This window comes from Scyliorhinus torazame, chromosome 5 (assembly GCF_047496885.1).
Source record: "Scyliorhinus torazame isolate Kashiwa2021f chromosome 5, sScyTor2.1, whole genome shotgun sequence".
Taxonomy (NCBI): Eukaryota; Metazoa; Chordata; class Chondrichthyes; order Carcharhiniformes; family Scyliorhinidae; genus Scyliorhinus; species Scyliorhinus torazame.
This window is the reverse complement of record NC_092711.1, coordinates 113,630,596-113,640,446: the sequence shown is the minus strand read 5'-3', so window position 1 is coordinate 113,640,446 and position 9,851 is coordinate 113,630,596. Positions and strand designations below refer to the sequence as shown.

The 9,851-nt window shown below is 49.9% G+C and overlaps 1 long non-coding RNA gene across 2 annotated transcripts; it reads left to right on the top strand.

Moving 5' to 3' along the window:
• Nucleotides 1-3,187: 3,187 nt before the first annotated feature.
• Nucleotides 3,188-9,203, top strand: LOC140419480 (uncharacterized). Of its 2 annotated transcripts, none has more exons than XR_011945812.1 (3): nucleotides 3,188-3,272; nucleotides 3,987-4,120; nucleotides 7,992-9,203. It is a non-coding gene; the product is annotated as an uncharacterized lncRNA (long non-coding RNA). The 2 variants fall into 2 exon arrangements; XR_011945813.1 differs by having other exon boundaries at nucleotides 3,230-3,272; nucleotides 3,901-4,120.
• The last annotated feature ends 648 nt before the right edge of the window (nucleotides 9,204-9,851 follow it).

Below are 9,851 nucleotides of genomic sequence, written 5' to 3'. Positions count from 1 at the left end.
CTCCCATACCACCCCCACCCGCACCTCCCCATTGTTGTTGGCCTCCAAGTACCTTTCGATACACCCCCTCACCTTCCCACACACCACCTCGTCCGCCAGCAGTCCCACATCCAGCCGCCACAACGGGCGTTGGTCCCTCTCCTCTCCCAGCTCCAGTTCTACCCAGTGCGGGGCATGGTCCGAAACGGCTATAGCCGAATACTCCGTCCCCTCCACCCTCGGGATGAGCACCCTACCCAGAGCAAAGAAATCTATCCGAGAGTAGGCTTTGTGTACGTGGGAGAAGAAAGAAAATTCCCTGGTCTGCGGCCTTGCAAACCGCCATGGGTCCACTCGCCCCATCTGATTTATAAACCCCCTAAGTACCTTGGCCGCCGCCGGCCTCTTTCCAGTCCTTGATTTGGAGCGATCCAGTGCTGGATCCAACACTGTATTGAAGTCCCCTCCCATTATCAGGCCTCCTATCTCCAGGTCCGGAATGCGCCCCAACATGCGCTTCATGAATCCTGCATCATCCCAGTTCGGGGCGTATACGTTTACCAACACCACCCACGTCCCTTGCAGCCTACCGCTCACCATTACATATCGCCCTCCATTGTCTGCTACAATAGCGTTGGCCTCAAATGACACCCGATTTCCCACCAATATTGCCACCGCTCTATTCTTTGCGTCCAGTCCCGAGTGGAATACCTGTCCTACCCATCCCTTTCTTAGCCTGACCTCATCCGCCACCTTCAGGTGTGGCTCTTGGAGCATGGCCACGTCCGCCTTCAGTCCCTTTAAGTGCGCGAACACTCGAGCCCTCTTCACCGGCCCATTCAATCCCCTCACATTCCACGTTATCAGCCGGATTGGAGGGGCTCTCACCCCCCATCCCCCCCCCCCCCGCCCCCCACGCCCGCTGACTAGCCATCTCCTTTTCTGGGCCAGTCCCGTGTCCACGCCTCCTTCACCCTCCAGTCCCCCAGAGGGGGGACCCCCGTCCCGGTCACCTCTTCTGTGTCCCATTCCCTTTCGGCCAGTTCAGCAGCAACCCTTCCCCCCCCCTTTCCCGCCTCCCGCTAGACCCCTGTCTAGCTTTTTTGCTCCCACCATGTCACTCCCGTAAGTCAGCTGACGCCTGCTGACACCGGCTTCCCCCGCCGTCCCATTGACCTCCCCGCGTGGGAGTCTCCCAATCCATATGCATTCCTTCGTTCCCCTTCCCGCCTTTCCAAAGCCCGCTCCACCCCCTCTGGCGCAGCTCCTGTCGCGGCCTTGTCTCTCTCCCCCAGCCGATGTAACATTTCCTGCGCGTGATTGACCTCTCTTTACAACAACCATCACACATCAAACCCCAAAACATCCCCCCCCACCCCACCATCACAAACCCTCAGTTAGAGTCCAACTTTTCGGCTTGTACAAAGGTCCACGCCTCTTCAGGCGTTTCGAAGTAATAGTGTTGGCCCTTGTATGTGACCCACAGTCGCGCTGGCTGCAGCATTCCGAATTTCACTTCTTTCCGGTACAATACCGCTTTGGCCCGGTTAAAACCCGCTCTCCGCTTTGCAACCTCCGTGCTCCAGTCCGGGTATATTCGGATCTCTGCATTGTCCCACTTACTGCTCCGCTCCTTCTTGGCCCATCTCAGGACCCACTCTCTGTCCGTGAACCAGTGGACCCTCACCACCATCGCCCTTGGCAGCTCATTTGCCTGGGGCTTCTTCGCCAGTACCCGATGTGCCCCGTCCATCTCCAGCGGCCTCGAAGGAGCCTTCATGCCCATCATCGCCTCGAGCATCGTGCTCGCGTATGCCCGGCATCAGCCTCCTCCACTCCCTCAGGGAGACCCAGGATTCACAGATTCTTTCTCCTCGACCTGTTTTCCAGGTCTTCGAGTCTTCCCGTCCACCTCTTGTGTAGCGCCTCGTTCTGCTCCACTCTAACCGCCAGGCCCACGAGCTCATCCTCATTCTGACTGACTCTTTTCTGTACCTCCTGGATCTTAGCTTCGTGGGCCTTCTGGGTGATCCCAAGCCCTTCAATTGCCGAAAGCATAGGCGCCAACATCTCCTTGCGCATCTCCTCGCGCTGCTCCTCGAAGCAGCGCTTGATGAACTCCTGCAGCTCCCCTTTGTCCCTGGCCGCCGCCATTTTGTTTTCTGCCCCTCGCTTCTCCCATTGCTCCAGTGCCGCTCCTTTGGCCGTTACACTTCTGGTTCGTTTCATAGAAGTTGGAGGGGGACCTCTCTCTTCCCTTCCCCACGGGCTGCGTCAAATAAAAAAAATAATAAAAAAAGTTCCGTTGGGGCTCCTCTAACGAGCCCGAAAGTCCGTGGTAGCAGGAGCTGCCGAATCGTGCGGCTTAGCTCCGCATAGCCGCAACTAGAAGTCGAGAGGGAATCCTTTTGGCAGTGTTCGCTTCACCAGTCTGCCCCAAAAAGTCTATGGAAACTCCTGAAAAAGGTCTGGGAGTCCATCCAGGCGGGAGCTGCCGAATGAGCGACCTACTCCTCCATGGCCGCCACCGGAAGCCTCGTCCCTGCTTCTTCAATGGCCTTGGTAGATCTTTTCACAGTTGTTCCCTCTGTTGCTAGAATTCACCTGTGATAGAGTCAAGTCAGATTGCAGCTTTAAGCTTGCCCTTCCCCTGCCTGCATGCTGGAAGAGGCCCTGTTTATCCTGTTGCAGCCAAATCTTTTACTGTTTCTGCCGGGTCTGGTAGCTAAAAGACATAACATTCCTGGGGAACACTGTCAGGGGAATGCTGCAGTCTTCTTGCCACACCGGGAAATGTCAAACAAATGCCGTGGGGCCCTGTTAAAGAGCCCAAAAGTCCGTTCCAAGCGGGAGCTACCGAATATGCAACCTAGCTCTGCATAGCCGCACCCGGAAGTCGTACCTCTATGATTATTGAGCATGATGTGGAGATGGCGGCGTTGGATGAGGGTGAGCACAGGACGAAGGCTTACAACACCAGGTTAAAGTTCAACATGAAGAACCTGAGGAAGGAGCAGTGCTCCGAAAGCTAGTGTTTGAAACAAACATGTTGGACTTCAACCTGTGATTATTGAACAATCAGCGAGTCAGCCTGAAATCTGCCTCAGAATGCCCGGGTGATTGATGGCAGCTCCGGACCAATAGGAAGAGGAGGGGGGGGCTGGAGGACCCACCAGGAGAAGCAAGCCTTCCAACCAATCGGAGTGAATGAGGGGCGGGGCCCACTGTGATTGAAGCATGCGCAGTGTGGGTAATGGCGAAGGAGATGGACGTCTTTTTCAGATCGGAAATTGGTAAGAGGCGATAAACAATATGGAGGGAGCGAGAGATCGCGGGGGTGGGCGGAAACGTTGCGTAAAGTTGTTGAAATCGCCAACCTCGGAAAAGTTTACGGGACCCCGTTTGTACCGAGCGGAGCTGTAGCTCCTCATCTTCGGCTCGGGTTAACGGCCGCCATCTTTATTGGATGTGAATCGAGGCGCGTGCGCGGTTGTCGTCTTTGTAGGGGGGCGATGTTTCAATGAGTGGGCGGAACTTGTTCCCCATTGGTCAGAATGGAGACAACTTGTCCATCAAACTGGATTAGTCTTTGAGTCCCAATGTCTTATTGATGATGCAAAGCGGTGGCAGAGATGGAAAGGAAAGGAAGCAAATCCTGCTCTCCGGATTTCACTGTCTTATTAGACATCCTGCCCATGTGTCCAAAGCTCTGCGACTCTGTTCAGTCACATGAAGACCCAGGATAGAAATTCACAACCCTGAGTAGACGTCACCCTCAAATCGAGGGACTGCTGATGACAAGAGCGTCAGTGTGCAGCGGGGGCCATGAGTGGTCAACCTGGACCCATAAGCAGGAGGAGAGAATGGTGTGAATTTCTATCCTGGACTGACGGTGATTAATTTTGGAAACTCCTTTTACAGGGGATTAGTAGAGGAGGATTTACACACAGCAAATTCAAACCAGGAGAAATGTTTATCTTTCCTGAATTTCATTTCTGGCCTGACAGTGATACCTTTGGAAACCTCTTTCACACGGGCTTAGAAAGAGATTCGCAGACAAGAAACCCACAACCAATCCTCACATCAAATTCTAACACCACAGTTCGAGTTGCCAGGACCTGGAGATTATCGACCTTTGTGTGTAAGCATTGAGTTCCATATCATTATCACTCACTGTATAAAATGCCTACCTCCTATCTCCCCTGTAGATCTTGTTCACAATCTTAAATCTATGTTTCGTAATCATTTTACAATCTACTGATGGGAGCAGTTTAAAAAAATCTTTTGCTGGGTTTGCTGTTGTTTCTGGTGCCTGGGTCAATGCCGGGTGGTCTGCCTGGTTTCATTCCTTTTTCATGTTTTTGTTGTGGTTGAATCAGCTTGGACCAGTCCATTTAGGATCCAGAACACAATTGAAGTCTCCAAGAATCAATTGATCTGTATCCAGGATGGATTCCAACAATCTTTTTACAAATGTTTCTATGAGATCCCCTCATTAAAAAAAAAGATAGAGAAGCAGAATTGGGCCATTCAACCCATCGAGTTTTCGAGTTTGCTCTGCCATTCGATCATGGCCAATATATTTCTCATCCCCATTCATCTTGTATTGTAGCTCTCTTGAAATAAATGCGAACATTGCACTTGCCTTTCTAACGGCCAACTTTCCTTTATTGGCCCAATGTTACGAATCGTAATCAGTTCGCAAAGCATAATTTATATGAAGAATATCAATTTCAATGGCGGGTTTATTACACAACATGCATAGCAGCTCAGAATGTGCTCTCTCCATATGACAGAAGTTCCTCGCACATGCGCAGAGGAAGGCTGTGTGTCACAAGGATGGATGTGTCGACCGATTAATGGCTGGAGGATGGGGGTCAGGTCATGTGATCAAACCTCCAGGAATACATTTAATTAAAGTTGGCGAGGAGAGAGTGTTGTGAATTTCTATCCTAAACTGACAGTGAGGTATCTGTAAATTTACAGGACACTGGATGTGGAGATTTAACAGACGGGAATCTCTTCCAAAGTCACATTGCAATCTGACAGAGTCACTTGATTCATTAGAACCTGAATTTCAGCAGCATCTGGGTGTGGAAGGTAAAAGGTTTGTCTGTTCTGTCTGTGAGGGAGGATTTCAGGTGTCAGTGTGACTGGAAAAGCCCCGAGATTCACAAACCCTGGTTCGACCAAACCTGGAGAACTGTGTTCAGTTCTGGGCAACAAACCTGAGGAAGGATAGAATGGCCTCGGAGGGAGTGTAGCACAGATTTACCTGAGTGATATCTGAACCCCCGGGGTTAGTTTACAAGGCGAGATTAGACACAAGTGTCAGAGTCAGCTGGCAGCACGGTGGCATAGTGGTTAGTACTGCTGCCTCACAGCACCGATGTCCCAGATTCGATCGCGGCTCTGGGTCACTGTCCGTGTGGAGTTTTCACATTCTCCCCGTGTTTGTGGGGTTTCGCACCCACAACTTAAAGATGTGCAGGCGAGGTGGATTGACCACGCTAAATTGCCCCTTAATTGGAAAAAATGAACTGAGTACTCTAAATTTGTTTTAAAATATTTTTTTTTACAATAAGGGGCAGAGAAGGGCATTCAGTCCATGCTCGCTCTCTAATCGGCACAGTGGTTAGCACTGTTGCTTCACAGCACCAGGGACCCCGGTTCTATTCCCGGCTTGGGACACTGTCTGAGGAATCTGCACATTCTCCCCCGTGTCTGTGTGGGTTTCCTCCAGGTGCTGCGGTTTCCTCCCACAAGTCCCGAAAGACGTGCTTGTTAGGTGAATTGGACATTCTGAATTCTCGTTCAGTGCACCCGAACAGGTGCCGGAGTGTGACGACTTGGGGATTTTCACAGTAACTTCATTGCAGTGTTAATGTAAGCCTACTTGTGACACTAATAAAGATTATTATTATTAACTGAAGCAATCCAGAGTCACTCTCCTGCTCTGTCTCTGTATCCGCACAGCTTTATTTCTCTCAGGTTTCTATCCAGTTTTTAAAAAACAATCATTTATTGTGTCTATTTCCAAACTCCATCATCGGCAGCAAGTTTAAGGTCATTGCCACTGGCTGTGTAAAAACATTCTTCCTCATACCTCCTGGACCATTTACAAGCATAGACACGGAGCAACGTAGAGAATAGGAGCAGGAGGAGACCATTTGGCCCTTCGAGCCTGCTCCACCATTCATTACGATCAGAACTGATTAGGCTCAATAGCCTAATCCCGCTTTCCCCCATATCCTTTGATCCCCTTCACCCTTAGTGCTGAATCTAACTGCTTCTTGAAAACATGCAATGTTTTGGCCTTAATTAGTTCCTGTGGCGATGAATTCCATAGGCTCACCACTCTCTGGGGGAAGACATTTCTCCTGATCTCTGTCCGAAGTGGTCTACGCCGTATCCTCAGACTGTGACCCCTGTTTCTGGACACTCCCACTATCAGGAACATCCTTCCTGAATCTACTCTGTCTCGCCCTGTTTTTTTTTAACCAGTAATTTAGTGTGCCCAATTTTGTTTTGCAATTAAGGGGCAATTTTAGCGTGTTCAATCTACCTACCCTGTACATCTTTGGATTTGTGTGGGTCAGAACCACGCAAACACAGGGAGAATGTGCAAACTCCACACAGACAGTGACCTGGGGCTGGGATCGAACCCGGGTCCTCGGCGACATGAGGCAGCAGTGCTAACCACTGCACCACCCACTTTTTATACGTTTCTATGAGATTCCCCCCTGATTCCTCTGAATCCTAACCGATTCAACCTAACCTGCACATCTTTGAGCTGTGGGAGTAAACCGGAGCACCCGGAGGAAACCCATACAGACATGGGGAGAAAGTGCAAACTCCACACAGTCAGGCTGGGAATTGAACCCAGGTCCCTGGTGCTGTGAAGCAGCAGTGCTAACCACTATGCCACCCCCTGTCTTTCAACCCAGAGAGAATAGAAAATCCTCATCTCCATCTTAAATGGGTGACCCCTCACTTTGCAACAGTGACGCCCTTGTTCCAGATTCTCCCACAAGAGGAAACATTCTCTCCACATCCACCCTGTCAAGACCCCTATGGTTGGAAAAAGTTCAATCCAGGTTTTACCCCAAACTTTAAATCTGTGTCTGGGCTGCATGTACGATCAGTGAATGAAAACAGTGTTCCTTTGACCACCCGATGGAAATCTGGCATAATCTTGTGTCCCTGAATCAAATCTCCCCTCAATCTCCTTTGCTGGAACCATTCTGGCAAATCTCCTCTGCACCTTCTCAAGAACCTTCAGATCCTTCCTGAAGAGTGGTGACCAGAGCTTTAGAAAGATTCATAGAATAGAATTAGAACCATAGAACTCCTACAGTGCAGAGGGGGGGCATTCGGCCCATCGAGTCTGCATTGATTTTTTGAAGGCCCACACTCCTACCCTATCCCTGTAAGCCCAACGCCCCACCGAACCTGCACATCTCTGGACACTAAGGGACAATTTATCAAGGCCAATCCCCCACCGAACTTTCCCTTCTTTGGACTGATGGAGGAATCATGAGCACCGGGTGGAAATCCACGCAGACCCAGGGAGAATCCACACACACAGACATCAAGGCTGGAATTGAACCGAGTCCCTGGTGCTGTGAGGCAGCAGTGCTAACCACCATGCCACCAGGAGCGTAGTTTTGGTATCAATATTACTGTTTATGAAGCTCAAGATCGAATTTGCTTTGCCAACATATTATGTCTTGTAGATATACAAAATCCCTCTTCGCCTCTTTCTCTCTCCTCCCAAAGAGGACAGTTGGGTTTTTATGACAATCCAGCAGTTTTCATGGTCACTTTTTCTTTGATTCAGATTAGTTTCAGATTCCAGCATCCGCAGTAATTTGCTTTTATCCAGCATTTTCTCTTCCAATTTTTCTTAGTGCCGGCCCCACAAATGACCAGATTCATTCAGCTCAATTTCACAACCTGCCTTTGTATTTTTGTGGGTTCTCTCTCACTCCCTATTTTCTGTTTTCAATCAGTTTCACAGGGTGTTCGAAGGGGAGGCTTCAAAGTCCGGAAACTCAAACCAAGCATCACATCGGGTCTGACAGTCCTCAATTTATCATATCCTGAATATCATCGTTCTTTGAACATGGACAGAAAAAGCATCGTTCATAGTGGGGAGAAACCGTACACATGTTGTGTGTGTGGGCGAGGATTCACTCGATCATCAGGCCTCACGAGACACAATTGCAGTCATACTGAGGAGAAACCGTGGAAATGTGCGGACTGTGGGAAAGGATTCACTTATCCATCCAAGCTGGAAACTCATTGACGCAGTCACACTGGGGAGAGACCATTCACCTGCTCCAAGCGTGGGAAGGGATTCACTGAGTCATCCACTCTGTCCACACACCAGCGAGTTCACACTGGGGAGAGACCATTCACCTGCTCCAAGTGTGGGAAGGGATTTACCATTTCAACCCACCTGCTGAGTCACCAGCGAGTTCACACTGGGGAGAGACCATTCACCTGCTCAGAGTGTGGGAAGGGATTCACTCGGTCATCCACTCTGTCCACACACCAGCGAGTTCACACTGGGGAAAGACCATTCACCTGCTCAGAGTGTGGGAAGGGATTTACTATTTCATCCCACCTGCTGAGACACCAGCGAGTTCACACTGATGAGAGACCGTTTCAGTGTCCAGACTGCGGGAAGTGCTATAAAAGTTCTGGTGATCTGATGAGCCATCAACGTGTTCACACTGACGAGAGACCGTTTAAGTGCTCTCACTGTGGGACTGGGTTCAGACAATCATCTGACCTCACTGTACATCAGCGAGTTCACACCGGAGAGAGACCATTCGCCTGCTTCAAGTGTGGGAAGGGATTCACTAAGTCGTCCGAGCTGCAGAAGCACCAGCGAATTCACACTGGGGTGAGACCATTCGCCTGCTCCGACTGTGGGAAGGGATTCACTCAAGTCAACCAACTTGCTGACACACCAGCAAATTCACACTGGGGTGAGACCATTCGCCTGCTCCGACTGTGGGAAGGGATTCACTCAGTCATCCCACCTGCTGAAACACCAACGAGGCCATAAGTAACCACAGTGCATGGACTTTGCTGTTAACTCACATTCAGGACTGAACCATGTTCATTTGGGTCTCTTTCTGCTGATAACAAACTCCAGACAATTTACAGGGGCTAATATTCTGGCTAAAAGTCAAATAAATTAGATTTGTGTTAAATGCGCAGTGTGTTGAAACTTTCTAATATCTCTGACACAAGTTCCTTTTGAAGTACTCTCGCTCTCCCCTGTCTCTTCCATCCTCACCTCCAACAAGAAGTGTGAGGAGCTTGTGGAGCTTCTTTGTGACTGAGATTGAGTAAATCCGATCAGCTGCTTCCCTCCCTGCCAAGAGCCCACCAGACCAAACTGTCTCTAAATTTCAACTTTCCCGAGCCCTGAACTCACATCTTTCTCTAGTTTCTCACCCATCTCCCCTCGTGCCCTCTCAGAGCTCATCTTGTCCATGAAACCCCACTCCTGCTCCATCAACCCTATTCCCACTAAGCTACTGATGTGTCCCTGGATATTGTCAACATTTCTCTCTCTTCAGGTACTGTCTCTCTGTCCTTCAAATCTGCCATCATCACCCCCTCCACAATAAAACAAACCCTTGACCCTGCCATCCTTATAAATTACTGCCCCATCTTCAACCTCCCTCTCCTCTCCAAACTCGTTGAACATGTTGCCACCTCCCAAATCCTTGCCCATCTTTCCCAGAATTCCCATGTTTGAACCCTTGAATCAGGTCTCTGCCCTGTCACAGTGAAATACAGGAGACAATCAGAATCTTACCCGGAAAGACAGACAATCCAACATGGATATGTTC